Source organism: Bos mutus, chromosome 16 (assembly GCF_027580195.1).
Source record: "Bos mutus isolate GX-2022 chromosome 16, NWIPB_WYAK_1.1, whole genome shotgun sequence".
NCBI lineage: Eukaryota > Metazoa > Chordata > Mammalia > Artiodactyla > Bovidae > Bos > Bos mutus.
The window spans coordinates 74,068,644-74,088,901 of record NC_091632.1 but is presented as its reverse complement, the minus strand read 5'-3'; the positions used below and the strand labels follow the sequence as shown (position 1 = coordinate 74,088,901).

General features: G+C 39.5%; 1 protein-coding gene across 1 annotated transcript in view; it reads right to left on the bottom strand.

Annotated features, from left to right (window-relative positions):
* CDC73 (cell division cycle 73) overlaps window positions 1-20,258 on the bottom strand; it is a 91,590-nt gene that overhangs the window by 45,911 nt on the left and 25,421 nt on the right. The window lies entirely within an intron of this gene.

The window sequence follows — 20,258 nt, the reverse complement described above, 5'->3', positions numbered from 1 at the left end:
GAATATTTCACAGAAATTTTGTTGGTTCCATTACAAATTTTAAAATCAAGAAATACTAACCCATTAATTTTAAAACAGTGCTTTTATTGCATACCAGTATATAAATCTATCCATCTTGATTCAGTAAGGATGTTACTTATGCTAATTCTAACATCAATCATTTTTATCCTTGATTCTATTCTGAAGAGTTATCCACTGAAACATCTATTAAAGTTCAGAATCACAGAGAATGTTTCAGTACTTAAAATTTAATGTGCTGAATTCTACTGACACTCAGCTTATCTCCCATTTTTAATTCAGTCATCTAAATGTTCTGTTCTACACAGAATAATTCTGAATGCTGAGCTGTATTACCCCACCTCTTGGTAAGGTCTGTTTTTCACTTACTTTATTCTGTTTGGTCATAAAAAGACTAAAATTACTAAGTACCAAAATTACTAGACAAAGTTCACACATAGGAGGATAATACCAAATTAGTGTGATGAAAAGTAAAAGGAACCCTTCCCTCAGTATAGAGAATTCTATTAATTCTTTTTTAAAAGTGTATGTGCACATGTGTGCATGCACAGGTATACACACTCAAACAGAATCCAAACACTATTCATACAAATTATTACTACAGTGCAGTATCTTTAAAAGCTAGTGTTTTCCTTCCAGAAAAATTCAAGTTTAAAAAGATAACTAATGAAAAACAGAATTCTTAACAGACGATAAATTCCTATCTCAGGTGTTAACTTAAAATCATTTCTATATCCCTGATAACACTATCTTGAAAACTTATGGGAATCTGATGACACTCCAAGTTCTCAAAGAGCACTGAATCCAATAATAAAGTGCTTTAGTACTGCTGAAAATCCTTATTTTAAAATAAATATTCTATCATTAATTTATTTTTGATCTTCCATTCTGAATATACAAGCAGATTTCTTCAGCAAGATGACTTTCATGTTCATATTATGATTTTAAAAATACAATACTTATTTAAACATCTCACCAAATATTCATTAGGCCAAGTACCATGTAATTTTTATTATACATGAAAATATAATTTTAATGACTGCACTTATGTCTGGCCAAAGAAAAAATTATAGGAACAACTATGTAATCTTTATGCTCAAAGTGTCAAGAGATATTATGTAAGATAAAAATACCAAAAGTTTCACTATCCACACTAGTTTGATTAAAATTATAGGTGGTGAAATTCTAATTCAACTAAATAATTTAAAGTTCTCACCTCTGAATATACAGTATTATCACATAAAGTCAATTGGAATCTTATTAAAATCTATTCCCAAACCCCTATAAAAATAGTGCCAGCAAAGCAGCAGGAACTATTTCCTGACTGAGCACACACTGTGTGCCTGGTAGTGTGTTAAAGGACTGTACACACACGATCGTATATAATCCTTCAAAGTAACACTAAAGGACAGGAAAGACTGCAAGAGGTTAAATATCTGAGATCACACACACAGTAAAGCAGCAGGGTTCCAGCTCAGATTCTTCACCATTATGCTCTTCTGCTACACTCTGCATGTATGATTCCTGCTAGAGTCTAAGAGCTAAGCAAAACGACCTGTCCTCTCTCGTAGTCTGCGCTCCTCCGTCACCTTCTGTGAGGCGCTCAGGCTGCACAACCATTTTCCCACACTGGCGGGACACCTGATGTCAAGTAAAGCGCAAATACAGAAAGGGGAGTAAAGCACAAACACAGAGACGGGGAAGGAGAGAAAGCTGGTCCCTCAGTCATTTTTTCTTCTTTTCAGTTATTGATGTCTGGGGGTCAGAAACTTAGACAAGCTACAAATTACTGCTTATCTCTTATTCCTTTGGGCACTGAGACCCATCTGTAAACAAACAGGCAGGTGACACAGAAATTATACAAAAGGTGCTTCTTTTGAAGTATAATTTGATTACTGTTGGTAGACAAAAGCAGCACCATATTTTCTCACTCTACTGGTTAGTCACCTACAGTTTTGTCATGAGCTGGTAACACTCATTTTATCCAACTGATTCAGGTTAGATTCAGTTTTTAATGGTTTGACAACATTTGACTATTAACACAGATTTAAGGAGCCAAAAAGTCTCTACCTTACATACACCCTAACATACCTCACAAAGTATCAGTGTATCACTTAACATGACTCTCATAAGACGGATAATGTATTAATACACCAAATACTAACAAGGGATGTCACAAGTTTTGGCAAGAAACCTGCTGCTGCCTACTCCGTCAGCGCACACACACACACCCTCCCCCAAGTGCAAGGTAACTATAAGCCTTATTACTTTCAAGATCTGATTTGCCAGAGAAGGAAGAAAACCATTTCTGTATTTGCAGGAAGTGTTTCTCCTCCCTCTAACTAGCAAATATCCAAACTGAAGAATGACCAGAGAGAAAGCAACTGCCTCCACCCTGTCACTAATCTAATTTAATTCAACTTCCAAATGAACCCTCCAGACTCTCAACATGAATTTCACCTGAGACAGTGTCCTGAACACTGAAAAAGGAAAACAAACCAGTACACTTCAGTTCAGTCGCTCAGTCGTGTCCGACTCTTTGCGACCCCATGGACCACAGCACACCAGACCTCCCTGTCCATCACCAACTCCCAGAGTTCACCCAAACCCATGTCCATTGAGTTGGTGATGCCATCCAACCATCTCATCCTCTATTGTCCTCTTCTCCTTTTGCCCTCAATCCTTCCCAACATTAGGGTCTTTTCAAATGAGTCAGCTCTTCACATCAGGTGGCAAAGTACTAGAGTCTCAGCTTTAGCATCAGTCCTTCCAATGAACACCCAGGAATGATCTCCTTTAGGAGGTGGCAAAGTACTGGAGTCTCAGCTTTAGCATCAGTCCTTCCAATGAACATCCAGGAATGATCTCCTTTAGGATGGACTGGTTGGATCTCCTTGTAGTCCAAGAGACTCTCAAGTCTTCTCCAACACCACAGTTCAAAAGCATCAATTCTTCAGTGCTCAGCTTTCATTATAGTCCAACTCTCACATCCATACATGACCACTGGAAAAACCATAGCCTTGACTAGATGGATCTTTATTGGCAAAGTAATGTCTCTGCTTTTCAATATGCTGTCTATGTTGGTTATAACTTTCCTTCCAAGGAGTAAGTGTCTTTTAATTTCATGGCTGTAATCACCATCTACAGTGATTTTGGAGCCCAGAAAAATAAAGTCAGCCACTGTTTCCCCATCTATTTGCCATGAAGTGATGGGACCAGATGCCATGATCTTCGTTTTCTGAATGTTGAGCTTTAAGCCAACTTTTTCACTCTCCTCTTTCACTTTCATCAAGAGGCTCTTTAATTCTTCATCACTTTCTGCCATAAGGGTGGTGTCATCTGCATATCTGAGGTTATTGATATTTCTCCTGGCAATCTTGATTCCAGCTTGTGCTTCTTCTAGCCCAGCGTTTCTCATGATGTACTCTGCATAGAAGTTAAATAAGCAGGGTGACAATATACAGCCTTGGCGTACTCTTTTTCCTATTTGGAACCAGTCTGTTATTCCATGTCCAGTTCTGACTGTTGCTTCCTGATCTGTATACAGGTTTCTCAAGAGGCAGGTCAGGTGGTCTGGTAGTCCCATCTCTTTCAGAATTTTCCACAGTTTATTGTGATCCACACAGTCAAAGGCTTTGGCATAGTTAATAAAGCAGAGAAGATGTTTTTCTGGAACTCTCTTGCTTTTTCGATGATCCAGCGGATGTTGGCAACTTGATCTCTGGTTCCTCTGCCTTTTCTAAAACCAGCTTGAACATCTCAAAGTTCACGGTTCACATATTGCTGAAGCCTGGCTTGGAGAATTTTGAGCATTATTTTACTAGCATGTGAGATGAGTGCAAGTGTGCAGTAGTATGAGTATTCTTTGGAGTTGTCTTTCTTTGGGATAAGAATGAATACTGACCTTTTCCAGTCCTGTGGCCACTGCTGTTTCCCAGATTTGCTGACATATTGAGTGCAGCACTTTCACAGCATCATCTTTTAGGATTTGAAATAGCTCAACTGGAATTCCATCACCTCCACTAGCTTTGTTCATAGTGATGCTTCCTAAGGCCCACCTGACTTCACATTCCAGGATGTCCAGCTCTAGGCGAGTGTGAGTGATCACACCTTCATGATTATCTGGGTTGTGAAGATCTTTTTGTATAGTTCTGTGTATTCTTGCCACCTCTTCTTAATATCTTCTGCTTCTGTTAGGTCCATACCATTTCTGTCCTTTATTGAGCTCATCTTTGCATGAAATGTTCCCTTGGTATCTCTCATTTTCTTGAAGAGATCTCTAGTCTTTCCCATTCTATTGTTTTCCTCTATTTCTTTGCATTGATCACTGAGGAAGGCTTTCTTATCTCTCCTTGCTATTCTTTGGAACTCTCCATTCAAATCAGTGTATCTTTCCTTTTCTCCTTTGTTTTTTGCAGACAACTAGCCAATCTGATCACATGGACCACAACCTTGTCTAACTCAATGAAGCTAAGCCATGCCTTGTGGGGCCACCCAAGACGAACGGGTCATTGTAGAGAGGTCTGACAGAATGTGGTCCACTGGAGAAGGGAATGGCAAACCACTTCAGATTCTTGCCTTGAGAACCCCATGAACAGTATGAAAAGGCAGAAAGATAGGATACTGAAAGAGGAACTTCCCAGGTCGGTAGGTGCCCAACATGCTACTGGAGATCAGTGGAGAAGTAACTCCAGAAAAAATGAAGGGACGGAGCCAAAGCAAAAACAACACACAGTTGTGGATGTGACTGGTGATAGAAGCAAGGTTTGACGCTGTAAAGAGCAATATTGCACAGGAACCTGGAATGTTAGGTCAATGAATCAAGGCAAATTGGAAGTGGTCAAACAGGAGATGGCAAGACTGAACATCAAAATTCTAGGAATCAGCCAACTAAGATGGAGTGGAATGGGAGAATTTAAGTCAGATGACTATTATATCTACTATTGTGGGCAGCAATCCCTTAGAAGAAATGGAGTAGCCATCATGATCAACGAAAGAGTCCAAAATGCAGTACTTGGATGCAATCTCAAAAACAACAGAATGATCTCTGTTCATTTCCAAGGAAAACCATTCAATATCACGGTAATCCAAGTCTGTGCCCTGACCAGTAACTCTGAAGAAGCTGAAGTTGAACAGTTCTTTGAAGATCTACAAAACCTTCTAGAACTAACACCCAAAAAAGATGTCCTTTTCATTATAGGGGACTGGAATGCAAAAGTAGGAAGTCAAGAAACACCTAGGGTAACAGGCAAATTTGACCTTGGAGTACAGAATGAAGAAGGGCAAAGGCTCACAGAGTTCTGCCAAGAGAATGCACTGGTCATAGCAAATACCCTTCTCCAACAACACAAGAGAAGACTCTATACATGGACATCACCAGATGGCCAACACAGAAATCAGACTGATTATATTCTTTGCAGCCAAAGATGGAGAAGCTCTATATAGTCAGCAAAAACAAGACCAGGAGCAGACTGTGGCTCAGATCATGAGCTCCTTATTGTCAAATTCAGACTTAAATTGAAGAAAGTGGGGAAAACCACTAGACCATTCAGGTATGACCTAAACCAAATCCCTTATGACTACACAGTGGAAGTGAGAAATAGATTTAAGGGACTAGATCTGATAGAGTGCCTGATGAATGATGGACGGAGGTTCATGACATTGTACAGGAGACAGGGAGCAAGACCACCCTCAAGAAAAAGAAACGCAAAAAAGCAAAATGGCTGTCTGCGGAGGCCTTACAAATAGCTGTGAAAATAAGAGAAGCGAAAAACAAAAAAAGCAAAGGAGAAAACAAACCAGAAGCATCATAAAAAATAAATGTTAAACAACAGAAAGCTATAACATTATATGCCAAATCTTAAATTCATATCTGTGTAAGTCTTAATTAAATGTTTAAAAGACACTAATTTACACAATATAATAAAATTAATAAGGGTTGTCTGTATCACTATCATATCTAAAAGGCTACTCAAAACATATCTTTGAATATAACAAGAACCAGAATCAGTATTATACTCTACCGGCAATGAGAACTTTTCAAACATACCTGCAGATGTCCTTTGGGAAGCTACTCCATCCTCCAATAAGAAAGTTCCAGGAAAACTTTCAATCCAGACACCCTGCCTGGCACTGGCTAAGACAACCAGAGAACCTCTCTCACGGCCATGTGAATTCTGAAGGAAATACACACATACACGCATACTGAGGTGCAGCCACATACACAAAACGGCTGGGGCTGGTTCATTTGGGCTCAGTACCTGCAGAGATTACCCACTGATTCTTGCTCTCTACATCCCCAGAGCTGCTATGGTTTCCATCCCTTCTACCACTTGGTTCTATCATTTTATGAACTCACTCATAGTATTCTGATACTTTTTGTTTTTCTGGCTTCAGTTAGCTAAAGTCGATTTTTTCTCATAACCAAAGAATCCTATGTGAGAGAAAACCCACAGCTAGCAAATGCTGCAGTAATCAAATTGTTCCTCGGTTCTGTGATGACCCTAGAATGCTCCATAAGACCATACCCTCTGTGCGCTTCACCATCTGAACAAGTCAGGAGCGCAAAGGGGTCCAAGAACAACTTCTCTGTTAAAGAAAATAGGGTGAAAATTTTAAGAGTTCTTCAGAGTCCACATTCATGGCCAAGCCCCACAAGAGCAACAAAGTAGTTTTTGTGCATATGACATGAAACTCCCAAGAGCAGGGTGCTGTCGATATCTTATTACTGAAGAGCAATGAGGGAAACTAGCTTGGGAGCTGTGTTTCTAGTCATACCAGTGGGGGGCGAGCCCACTGTCTCCCACGTAACCACCAGCAGGGGAGTGACCACCAGCATGGCTGCCTGAGCCCCCCAGCACTGTAAAATGCTGTGAGCTTAGAAATGAATGCAGGGAGAAGCCTGCAATGCATTTTGCACTTCCTGTTTAAAACTATTCCTTTATCAGAGATCTTCTCATCTCTGGGTAAGGTTTAAAAGAAAAAAGTTACAATGTTCTTCCTGGCAGATTTAGAAAAGAAAAAGCTAATAACTGGGCCAAAAAAGACAACTAAAGTTAATTCTTACAAAAATAAAATGCAATTTCTTAACCAAAGTTCATAAGTATAACTCCAAATTAAAGTATTTGTATGTTTTGGGCATCTTTAAGTACAAACATTTAACAGTAATATTTAAATCCAGTTATCTTCTCTCATCTCCAAATTTAAGAACTTTTAAAATCAAAGATCCTATCGCAATGAATGGTTATATCCAGTCAGTGGTCACATAAAAATATGAAGAGTCACCCTCGTCTCCATAGTCATCCTTGCCACTGCCTCCTCTTATTATCACCCATATCAATCTATCCCCAAGACCTGGATTCCTGGTGAAATCCACCCACTTCTCTTCACCTCACACCTCCAGTAGTTCAAGTGAGCAATACCTTAACAACTGGTTTCTTCACAGTCACCCAAACTGCTTCTCGTACTGCAGTCAAAACAGTACTTTCAAAACCACAAAGCTATTCATTAAAGCAATGGGGATGCTGTTTATTGCCACAATGAAAAAGTGAAAGTGAAAGTCACTGAGTTGTGTCTGACTCTTTCCAAGCCCATGGACTACACAGTCCATGGAATTCTCTAGGCCAGAATACTAGAGTAGGTAGCCGTTCCCTTCTCCACGGGATCTTCCCAACCCAGGGATCGAACCCAGGGTTCCCGCACTGCTCGCAGATTCTTTACCAACTGAGCCACCAGGGAAGCCCACTGCTGCAATAAACAAACCTAAAAATCCTAGATTATAAACACTGAACTGCAACCTGACTCCATAAAACATCCTCACCTTTTTGGTTTGCAGCATTCTCATCTTACTTGAAAGGAAACTTATTTTTAAGATGTCAAAATCAATTTTTCTCTACAGTGATGAGTCAACCACTGGTTTGGATACGGGCTCATCCACATTGCAAGTAAAGCAACATAAAGATAAATATATGTTGACAAAAAGAAAGCACAAGTATTCTTAAAATAATTACTATAATCATTTCTACAAAAATGAAGGTCCCTCATATCACAGTGCATTTCTAAGCAGCAACCATGATGCTGAAGAAGATCAAGAAGTGTTAACTTTCCTCAAGAGAAACTCAATGCCGATGAAACATCATTTCCCAAACAGACCAGTTTACCATGCTAAATTCCAGAACTCTAACACTAGCTCAATAGAAATTTCCTGAGTCAACTCCTCCTTAGTGTTGAAGAAACTTCCAAAGGTCCACTCGATAAATATTTACTGAGAGCCTAGGCATTAATACATGAGCTGTAGATACAATGATAAGCAAAAACAATCATTAAGTTGTTGCAGTAATACTCCTTTGATAGAGAAAGTCATGAATCAGATCTTCACAGAAACAACTGGAAAAGATAACTATGTTATCTGTCACAAAGGTCAGAAACACAGTGCTTTCCAAGCATAACAGAAGGACCCAATCTGTGTTGCCTAGAGTCAGAACAGCCTTCTCTGAGGAAATGTTTATGTTAACATATAAGAGATAACTAATCAGGCAAAGGGCGAACAATTCCAATAAGAGGAATCCGCAGGCTGGAGTAAACCAAGGCACAAAAATAAAGAGGAAGATTGGTATGAGCCGTTGACAAAAAGGTAAAAACAGGTAAAATCACATGAAGACTTGTAGCACAGAGTATTATTATGGCTTTTATCCGTAAGAGAAATGCAAAGCAACTGGAGATACAGCAGTATTTGGAAAACAGAAAAAATTGAGTCTAGCACATGCCTAACAGCTCCTCTCTTAGTGTGAGGCATCCTGAAGAGATGTTTGAGTGACACGAGAAGACCAATTCAGAGACCACTGCACAATCCAGGGAAGAAACAAAAGTAGCTGGACCAGGAAGGACGGTGGTGGTGTGCAAGTAAGAACTGCAGAGATGTTAGCAAGCAAAGTCCACAGGCCTTCAAGACATGCGGCTATTGGAGGTGAGGGAACGGAAATGAGTGGCAAGGCTTAAGATGCTGGCCAGGGCACTGAGGGCAAGGAGGGAAGACGCTGTATGACAACCTGATTCATCAAGGATAACATAGTGAAAAGCCACTGGAAATTGTACAGAGGACCGTCAAGCGGCCTGATGGCCTATACAGCACAAAATACTGACAATAATGATAATAAATTTAACTACAAGTCTACAGGCATATGAAAGGATGGGAAGTAACTAGAAATATATGGATAATAAGAGCTTAAGATTCATTCATTCAATAAATACTTTTCAAGCAACACCCATGTGACCACTACTCTGTGCTCAGCACTGGGGATGTGGTGGAGAGCAAAAAAGATGTGTTTCCTGACTTCAGACCCTCATAGGCAAAGAAAATCATCCATGTACACAAATACGTAAAATTACTAGCAGAAAAAAACTGGGAGGGTTTCCTGGTAAAGTGACCATTAAACTGAGATCTGAATTCTGAGGAGGCAGTCTTATGAAGAGCAACAGGAAAAATGAGCCAGGCAAACAGAACTAAAAAGACAAAGGCCATGAAGGTTGAGATAAGCCTGTAGAAAAACCAGAAACGAGCCAGTGAGGCAGACCTACAGCCAGGCTCTTTCTTAATATGTTTACTCTAGAATAGGGCGTTGTGGATAGAATTCAGAGTCCCTAATTTAGATGGGAAAAAAATCCATAATTTAATTTTCACCAATATCTGACAGAAATTGACACTGCCTTCTCTCATGATGTAGGCAACAAACCACAGTACTATTAACAATGGTTGTGGCTTTGTCACCAACAGAACTGAATATTTTCATATCACAACTGTTACAGATATATTCAAACACTGTATATAGTAGTACTTTAAAATTCTGGCATTTATTAGTTTTGTCCCTACATCTTGTTATATAATGCATTAGTAAAAGCAGCACAAAGTACCATGTGCATAAATTTGTATTTTTTTTAATTTTGATAACTTATTTTAATACAATTGGCTTTCTGTGTTATCTTATGTATTTTATGCATTAAAAACATGATAGAGAGAGGACTCAAAAGATTCATTAGTCTACTAAATGGGTCCACGGCACCAAAAAAAAAAAATCATGAATTTCTAACCCTGAATGAAAGAAATGTAGGATTCCTATCAACTAAATGCAACTCCTGTAACTACCAGTGGTTCTTTGGATCCTACTTCCAATAAACAAACTACAAAAAGATTTTTCAGGAAAATCAAATAAGCTGGAAAATGAACTGGATATTAGAGAATATCAACCATTACTATTTATTTTGTTGTATGTAATAATGCGAGGTTAAAAAAGAGCATTTTTCTAAGAAGTGCAAAGTACATAGGAACAAAATGTCTGTCTGGGTTTTGGGGAAGGCGATGGCACCCCACTCCAGTACTCTTGCTTGGAAAATCCCATGGACGGAGGCGCCTGGTGGGCTGCAGTCCATGGGGTTGCTCAGAGTCGGACAAGACTGAGCAACTTCACTTTCACTTTTCACTTTCATGCACTGGAGAAGGAAATGGCACCCCACTCCAGTACTCTTGCCTGGAGAATCCCAGGGACAGGGAAGCCTGGTGGGCTGCCATCTATGGGGTCGCACAGAGTCGGACACAACTGAAGCGACTTAGCAGCAGAAGTTCACGAGAAGGGGGAGAGGTGAACAGTTGAAGTAAAAGTGATTAAAAAACAATCATAGAATCTGTGTGATGGACAGATTAAAAAATCATATATTACTTTCCTTAATTATATGTACATCTGAAATTTTTCATAATGAAGAAAAAAGGAGGTTTGGGGAGGGGGGTCAGTGGGGAGGGATTCAGTCACTACTAAAGGTCTCCTGGCCTTTGCACTTGGTCTGACTTTACTGGGAAACACAAATACTATTTCTGATTTCCAAGAAGTTTCTCTGAGGGAGAGAAGAACTGAGTGCCTGCTGTCCTTGGCCATTACCTTTCTCACTGGAAACTGATAACTCAGCATTTGAAATGTTAGTTTCACAAGCTTGACAATGAAACATTAACATTACCCAGTTTCTCAGCCTTGCTCTGGGCCACGGCAAACTGCTAAGGAAAGGCCACCTTTTAAGGCAACCTGGGATCCACACGCGTGAACTCTGCCAGGGAGAATAACCTTCTGCACTGTGGCTCATCCCCAGCAGTTATTTATGCTTTGATCTGTTACTACAAAGACAGTGGTGGAAATTCTTCAGGTACTCACAACCAGATTGTATGACCAGGGACTGGTCTTCAGTAATCTACAAAGAGGGTTCCAATGTAAATTATAAGTGTAACACTACCATGTGTTACATGGGGAAGTTACATGGGGAAGCACATTTTTGTAAAATCTACTATCCTATGACCTTCGTGCTGATGATGAGTGCTTCTAAAAAAAATTATATGAACTTTTCAAAACTACTGAGGACTCAGGAAGTTTAGAAATAAGTCAAATGTGTGCCATAAAGTCACTCAATCGTGTCCAAGTAATTACGACCCTATGGAATGTGGCCCATCAGGCTACACTGTACATGGAATTCTCTAGGCAAGAATACTGGAGAGGGTAGCCATTTCCTTCTCCAAAGGATCTTCCCAACCCAGGGATCAAACCTGGGTCTCCCACACTGCAGGCAGACTCTTTACCATCTGAGCCACCAGGGAAGCCCCCAAATGCATGTCATAGATCTCCCCAAAACTGGTATCTATCAATTTATTACAAGGTATTAAATCAATTATATCTATTACATTTAATCCAGATAAAGAAAAAATGTTCCCTAAATCAATGTATTTAAATAGTTAAACTTTTAACATTTACTTTTCCTGTTAAAGGAACTTGGAGAAAGGGGCAGATGTGATAACATACACTAAAGTTATTGATGAATTATAATGTATCCACAAATTTACCATCAGAATGACTGTTATTAAAATGTAGCTCTCTCTGTTAAAAGCCAACAATTCCTAAGGATACAACGAACCATTCTGTATTGCCTTTTAGGGTAAATTATAATAGTCTAATCATATTAGAAACTGAATTTGCGGCTGTGGGGATTTATAAGGAAAACTAAAATTTTTTTGCATAATTAAAGTTAAAATTCTTCTGAAAAGTCAAAGACTTGCATAATTTAAATTCTCAGTTCAGTTCAGTCGTTCAGTCATGTCCAACTCTTTGCAACCCCATGAATCACAGCATGCCAGGCCTCCTTGTCCATCACAAACTCCCGGAGTTCACTCAGACTCACATCCATCGAGTCATCCTCTGTCATCTCCTTCTCCTCCTGCCCCCAATCCCTCCCAGCATCAGAGTCTTTTCCAATGAGTCAATTCTTCACATGAGGTGGCCAAAGTACTAGAGTTTCAGCTTCAGCATCATTCCCTTCAAAGAAATCCCAGGGCTGATCTCCTTCAGAATGGACTGGTTGGATCTCCTTGCAGTCTAGGGACTCTCAAGAGTCTTCTCCAACACCACAGTTCAAAAGCATCAATTCTTCAGCGCTCAGCCTTCTTCACAGTCCAACTCTCACATCCGTACATGATCACAGGAAAAACCATAGCCTTGACTAGACGAATCTTTGTTGGCAAAGTAATGTCTCTGCTTTTGAATATACTATCTAGGTTGGTCATAACTTTCCTTCCAAGGAGTAAGCGTCTTCTAATTTCATGGCTGCAGTCACCATCTGCAGTGATTTTAGAGCCCAGAAAAATAAAGTCTGACACCGTTTCCACTGTTTCCCCATCTATTTCCCATGAAGTGATAGGACCAGATGCCATGATCTTAGTTTTCTAAATGCTGAGCTTTAAGCCAACTTTTTAACTCTCCACTTCACTTTCATCAAGAGGCTTCTGAGCTCCTCCTCACTTTCTGCCATAAGGGTGGTGTCATCTGCATATCTATTGATATTTCTCCCGGCAATCTTGATTCCAGCTTCTGTTTCTTCCAGTCCAGCGTTTCTCATGATGTACTCTGCATATAAGTTAAATAAGCAGGGTGATAATATACAGCCTTGATGTACTCCTTTTCCTATTTGGAACCAGTCTGTTGTTCCATGTCCAGTTCCAACTGCTGCTTCCTGACCTGCATACAAATTTCTCAAGAGGCAGATCAGGCGGTCTGGTATTCCCATCTCTTGAAGAATTTTCCAGTTTATTGTGATCCACACAGTCAAACGCTTCAGCATAGTCAATAAAGCAGAAATAGATGTTTTTCTGGAACTCTCTTGCTTTTCCCATGATCCAGCAGATGTTGGCAGTTTGATCTCTGGTTCCTCTGCCTTTTCTAAAACCAGCTTGAACATTAGGAAGTTCACGGTTCACATACTGCTGAAGCCTGGCTTGGAGAATTTTGAGCATTACTTTACTAGCGTGTAAGATGAGTACAATTGTGTGGTAGTTTGAGCATTCTTTGGCATTGCCTTTCTTTGGGACTGGAATGAAAACTGACCTTTTCCAGTCCTGTAGCCACTGCTGAGTTTTCCAAATTTGCTGGCATATTGAGTGCAGCACTTTCACTGCATCATCTTTCAGGATTTGAAATAGCTCAACTGGAATTATTCTCAAGCTTGGTATATTAAAATAACTACAGAATTGAATTACAGGATATTAATGGCAACACACATAAAAGAGAGAAATGACAAAAAGACACTGAAAGAAGACCAAACCATCTAAAATATCAAAATTAGGGGAGGTAAATTAGTGTGATAGTGTCCAGAAGTCATTGTTGATAAATGATGATAATACACTGAAATCAACTCTTTTCTGGCTTAACTAGTAATTTGTAAAAAATGTTACACTGACTTGATTTCAAAATAATTTTGTGTTTGGTTCTGCACAAACCTAAATGTTAAGGAACCAAATGCTTTTTCAATAACATAAAATATGACTTCAACAGCAAGACAACTACTTGAGTTCTACAGTATGACTTTTGTCTCCAATTAAAACAAAACTAAAAATGTTAAAATATTTAATTCCTTAGCATTTCATATGTGTATGTCTTCAACTTATTCACAGTAAAGCACCATTCTGAAATTTCAACTAAAAACCTTAGTTCTAAACAGTAAGACTTGTCCAGACTAAGAGTTTTTTAAAAACAGGTAATAAGCCAGGCTTCAGCAATATGTGAACCGTGAACTTCTGATGTTCAAGCTGGTTTTAGAAAAGGCAGAGGAACCAGAGATAAAATTGCCAACATCTGCTGGATCATGGAAAAAGCAGGAAAGTTCCAGAAAAACATCTATTTCTGCTTTACTGACTATGCCAAAGCCTTTGACTGTGTGGATCACAATAAACTGTGGAAAATTCTGAAAAGAGATGGGAATACCAGACCACCTGACCTGCCTCTTGAGAAATTTGTATGCAGGTCAGGAAGCAGCAGTTAGAACTGAACATGGGACAACAGACTGGTTCCAAATAGGAAAAGGAGTATGGCAAGGCTGTATATTGTCGCCCTGCTTATTTAACTTATATGCAGAGTACATCATGAGAAACGCTGGACTGGAAGAAACAGAAGCTGGAATCAAGATTGCCGGGAGAAATATCAATAGCCTCAGATATGCAGATGACACCACCCTTATGGCAGAAAGTGAAGAGGAACTCAAAAGCCTCTTGATGAAAGTGAAAGTGGAGAGTGAAAAAGTTGGCTTAAAGCTCAACATCCAGGAAACAAAGATCATGGCATCCGGTCCCATCACTTCATGGGAAATAGATGGGGAAACAGTGGAAACAGTGTCAGACTTTATTTTTCTGGGCTCCAAAATCACTGCAGATGGTGACTGCAGCCATGAAATTAGAAGACGCTTACTCCTTGGAAGGAAAGTTATGACCAACCTAGATAGCATATTCAAAAGCAGAGACATTACTTTGCTAACAAAGGTTCGTCTAGTCAAGGCTATGGTTTTTCCTGTGGTCATGTATGGATGTGAGAGTTGGACTGTGAAGAAGGCTGAGTGCCAAAGAATTGATGCTTTTGAACTGTGGTGTTGGAGAAGACTCTTGAGAGTCCCTTGGATTGCAAGGAAATCAAACCAGTCCATTCTGAAGGAGATCAGCCCTGGGATTTCTTTGGAAGGACTGATGCTAAAGCTGAAGGAATGATGCTAAAGCTGAAACTCCAGTACTTTGGCCACCTCATGCGAAGAGTTGACTCATTGGAAAAGACTCTGATGCTGGGAGGGATTGGGGCAAGAGGAGAAGGGGACGACAGAGGATGAGATGGCTGGATGGCATCCCTGACTCGATGGACGTGAGTCTCAGTGAACTGCGGGAGTTGGTGATGGACAGGGAGGCCTGGCGTGCTGCGATTCATGGGGTCGCCAAGAGTCGGACACGACTGAGTGACTGATCTGATCTGATTTAAAATAAACATGGGAACAGTCACTCACAGAGGAAGATGAGAAGCAGGAAAGACCAGAAGAACAACACTAAAAGAAAAATCCATCAAGAAAATGACCTGGAAACAAAACCAAAACTTAGAATTAAAGACCCAATGAGTTTGTCAGAGTGTGGGACAGAGGGGACAGTGAGGGATGAATTAACAATCCAATGAGTTTTAAGAGAAAACATACTAAGACGCTTGGAAAATAAAACTTGAATGTAGGATTTATATAAAAGATTGGAAATTCACTGAAGATTTAAATCAATTTATGAAGACCTAGAAATTGATACAGCAAACAAAAACTCAGCCAACAACAACCTAACAGAAAAGTACCCATCAAGAGAATATCTAAATGCCCGATTACTAGTTATTAGTGAAAGTGAAAGTGAGGTCACTCAGTCGTGTCTGACTCTTTGCAACCCCATAGACTGTAGCCTACCAGGATTCTCCGTCCATGGGATTCTGCAGGCAAGAATACTGGAGTGGGTTACCATTTCCTTCTCCAGGGGATATTCCCAACCCAGGGATTGAACCGAAGTCTCCTGTATTGGAGGCAGACGCTTTAACCTCTGAGCCACCAGGGAAGCCACTTCCCTGGTGGCTCAGACGGAAAAGTGTCTCCCTACAATGCAGGAGACCCGGGTTCGAATGAAATGAAAAGCTACATTAATGGCATTTAACCATCTCAGCTTACACCAAAAGTACTATCCTCTGTGTAATGGATTTTCAGTAATCTTAACAAGATACATAAACTGAAAGCAACAGTATAGAAGAGCAATATCATGAAAATACCTTTTACTTTATAAGCATTAAAATTCCCTGACACTTATTAACATGATCTGTACTATTATTTGTTTTTTCTAAGTATATCAGCATCAAAATGCTGATTCTGTTAACAAAGTATTAAGGTAAAATGAGATTTTAATACCTATAAGAAGGTATCAGTGTTAGGACATGAATACCCACCCAAAGAAGTGTTCACTCTACATAGTGCCCAACTAATTTAAAAAAGGGAGTTGGTATACCAGGTTTGATGCACGATACTGGATGCTTAGGGCTGGTGCACTGGGACGACCCAGAGGGATGGTACGGGGAGGAAGGAGGGAGGAGGGTTCAGGATAGGGAACATGTGTACGCCCGTGGTGGATTCATGTTGATGTATAGTAAAACCAATACAATATTGTAAAGTTAAAAAATAAAATAAAATAAAACTTAAAAAAAAGGGAGTTGGGGGCACTGCATTATTCAGTGTAGAAAGTTTATAAAATACCTATAATATAAATATTCCTGCAATAACTACAATTAATTCAGTGCTACAAACAGCACTGAAAGAACAATGCTAAACTAGGTACATCTGTGCACATTTAAAACCCTCAAGACCTCAAAGGAGGTTATCATAATCCCATTTTTCAGATGAAAAAATCAATACCTAATCTGTTGCAACAAAGAGGCAAAGAAATCAAAACAAGGTGCTCTCCTCAGTCTCCCTTATGTTAACAGTATGTCCCAAATCTACAATAAGCACATTATAAAAGAATTTTTAAAAACCAGTATGGAAAAATCACTTGGGGAAAACTACTATAAGAGGGATACAAGTGAAGCTAAGAGTACAAAGAAAACATTCAACTTAGTGGTGAAATCTTAGAAAAGTCTATGAAAATGCAGATATAATAAAAAATAAACTATGTACAAAATATTAATATGTTAAAAGTTAAGTATTTACTTCATGTAACAGGTAAATCAAAGATATACAATTGACTTTCAAAAGCTTAAGACATATAACAAGTGACTGACAGAAAACATACAATGCTCTGTTTTGTTTAGGGGTACACCTTTATGTTGCTCAGGCTGACAAAGGAGAGAGTGCCCCTCCCATTTCCCAAAACATCAACAGAGTCAACAAGTTCTGAAAATTATTTCAAGTGTAATGTTCTCAAGCAAAAACATGCCAATCTAAATACAGAATACAGAAAATTATAAAAGTAATATTCTTACTTACAATTATGTGACCATATATTAAAATCTCAACACTTTATATACTTTTTGGATCAAAATAAATAGTTTAAATCTAAGTAAATTAAGCCTCTTTCTATATATGAGCCCTAGCAGGTAAATGGAAAAGCCTTAACTAGCTAAGCTGTCACACACTCAATATGATAACATCTTTGTAGTGATTTTATCTCAAAGAATAAAGAGCTCATAAAAACACACGGCTACAGTAAAAAACATTCCAGTTACTGGAGAAGAAAAGGGTTCTCATAATATTTAAATAAACTAGTCTTCATAGCTTTGAATGAAAATTGTATCATTAAACATGTAATATTAAGTTCATCACTGAAAGTAGAGTTGCCTACATTTACACATACAACAAACTGAGATTATACATAAAATTATAAGTTCATAATAAAAGTAGCCATCATTTATCTATTGAGTCCTTTCTGTGCTAGGCACTTTACTCACTCATTAATAATACTATGATGTAAATTCTACTATCCTTATTATAAAAACAAAACCTCTGGCAAAAAGGTTACATAACCTTCTCAACTTAGTGGCGGAATGAATGGAAGAGCTGAGAATCAAAGCCAGGACTGACTTCAAAGCTTTAAATTTGTGTTTCCAACTGACTGACTTCTCTTTAGCAAGCCAGTACTGCCTTTATTTAGAGCAGGGATTTCAAACTCAAAGGCCAATAGAACCTCAGTGGTGTACAGAAGTGAAGAAGGTGGCATAAAAGACCAGAGTAGTGAAGCTTGGAGCAACCCGGAGAACACACAGCAGGTAGAGAAAGTAAACTGCTCAGGTGGACATGGGGCTGTCACGGTGGACTGTGGGCCCAGAGGCTTCTCAAGGGGCTGGAAATGCAAACTGTTTATGTGACAGACTCTGATCTTTTAAGTGTTGATGAATAAAAATAAAATTCATGTGGGGCCACAGTGAAGGACCCCAGAAATGCACTAAGAGGCCCTGGCAAGCACAGACAGGCAAGCTGCACCTAGCTCTGGAAAGTTCCTTTCCCAGAGGCACCCTTCAAACCCACACAGTAACCCATCTTCTTTCCAGTCTTTCAAAGTGACACATCCTTCCCCCCGGGCATTGCTCCTTCCTGCCTTCTGATCCCTCGCTGTAAAAATGTGTTCTTCTGCAATCTTTATGTCAGCTCCTACTCAAACTCTGGACCTTACTTCAAGAGCTACCCCCTCAGTGAAGTGTTCTAACTCCCATAGAAATCCTCCAATTTTAGGTTTTATGGCACAATGGGTTTGCACACACCTGGCACAGTCATAACTGCACAAGAGCCATGTGCCTCTCCAACAGTCCATTTAAAAATAGTCCACATGCATGTCTGGTTGTGCTCACCAGTGATGTGCCAGCACCTAGCCTAGCACACAACAGGCACCCAGCAAACATCTGCTGAAGGGAGAGTAGAGGGAGGCGGGTCCCACATGACAAGTCTTGATCAGCTATCCCCATCTCCCACTGGCCTGGGCTCTGAACCCACCTCCACAGCAGTCCTGGTACTAGCACTCCCGTGACAATTCAATCCCAGATGAGCAAGTTAACTGACAGTGTAACTTTGTGAAAACTGAGATTCTGGATCCTTCTGAAAAGTGAAAATTGATGGTGCTAGTATTAAACCTCTCGCACAGATATGGGAAACCCACCCCAGTTTACTATCAGGAAAATGGTTTCCCAAAAAAAGAGATCATAAGAACTATGATGAGTGTTGGAGTGGCTTCAAATAACAACCTGAAATGAAAGCTTTTGATCTGTATGATTTCAGACTGCAAAAGGTTTCCTCAAAAATAAAAACAGCAAAAGGAGTCAATGATATTCAGTAAGAACAGGGGCTACAACATGTAGCCCTTTCACATAAACAAGCTAGATTGGGAGGTTAAAATAAAGTGGTTCGTGATGAAGGATTTCCACATCTTCTTATTCCCTCTCCAGTGGAACCACAGGTTTGCTACTACCCAACAAAAAAAGGTCTTCATCACCAGCTCTTATTTACTATACAAAGAAAAGCATGTTCTAGTGGCATTTTTTCAGTCTAAAAAGGCCCCTTTCATTAAAGAAATACATGAAAATATACTCTGATGTCCTCCATAGTGAACTGTTCCTACTCCCAAACCATGACTCCTAAGATCACGTCAATTAAATTGATGCCATGCAACTCTGGTTCTCTGCAGCATTCTCAACAGGAGGGAGAAAGGGGCCAACCTGGGGGGTAAACAGCCCGGGAAAGAGTTCACACTCTTTCAGTTAAGATATTTATAATTTTTAAATGACAACATTCCTGTACCACAAAATATGTTTAATCCAGTATTTCTTAAACATTAGAGAACCCAAGTGACACATGTGGAGGGAAGTCTCCCAACCAGGAAAGCCCCCAGCTATTCTTCAGCATAAAGGTCCTGTGACACTGCATTTCTTGGCACGATTCAAAATCTAACCAGAGGCCCAACTACACAAACTTGTGACTTTAAAGATGCCTGGGCTTCTGTTTCTATAATAAACTTCAATAAATCATCATCTTCATGAAACATTACAAAATACACTGCCTAGGCCTTTATTTCTATAGATTTCAATTATGATTCTTACGAAGTATTATCAAAACACATATCCTTGGAAATTCCCCAGTGGTCCAGTGATTAGGGCTCCGTGCTTCTACTTCTGGGGGCATGAGTTCAATCCCTAGTCAGGGAATTAAGATCCTTCAAGCACCACAGGGCAGCCAAAAAAGATGCAGAAAAAAAAAACCCACATATTCCTTCTGTATAATACATGTAGAGAACTCATCTGTACAAAAATTTTCTAGTCTCCATAAGTCAACTTACTAGTTTAGTCTAAAATCTAAGAGAACTCTAGCGTCTTCAACTTAAAAGATATGCAGATCAATCCTAA